The sequence below is a fragment of the Wasmannia auropunctata genome, unplaced genomic scaffold (assembly GCF_000956235.1).
Source record: "Wasmannia auropunctata unplaced genomic scaffold, wasmannia.A_1.0 LD334821.1, whole genome shotgun sequence".
Classification (NCBI taxonomy): domain Eukaryota; kingdom Metazoa; phylum Arthropoda; class Insecta; order Hymenoptera; family Formicidae; genus Wasmannia; species Wasmannia auropunctata.
Genome location: NW_012028069.1, coordinates 20,999 through 21,574, shown reverse-complemented (window position 1 = coordinate 21,574; position 576 = coordinate 20,999).

Sequence of the window (576 nt, the reverse complement as noted above, 5' to 3'; positions counted from 1 at the left end):
AAATCGTGATTTTATTTAAAAATGACCGTTTCAATATAGCTGATTAAAACGTCATTTTATTGAAAATTGTTAAAATTTGTTTAATTAAAATGTAATTTGGTATAAATGTTATTGGAAGATGTATGGGATTCAATACGCAGTGCGCGTGAAGCGCGCACCTGTTATGTACTAGTATAAAAAAACAGGCCCTGCATTGTGACATCATGATGGCAAAGTGTGTTCTATTTCAATTGCACTTCTGTTGTTACAATATAAATCGTAATAGCAGAACTAAGTAGAAACAAAACTTAAAGAGGACACAGTGCATAGGAATCTGTTCTAAAATTATGATCAAAGGCCGTAGCCGGATAAGGAGGGGCAATCTGCCCCCGCGCCGATCATGACCATTTTTTACAGTTTAGTTGTTATCAATATCAGTTACAATTTTACCAAATATTAGCCCTTAATATTCAACCGTTGGGGTGTGAGAAATAAAAATCAGAATTTCAAAAAAAATTTATATCTTTTAAACGGCTCAATCGATTTTCATGAAAAAAATATATGTTGTAACTGAGTCGACAAGGCACACAGGGGATA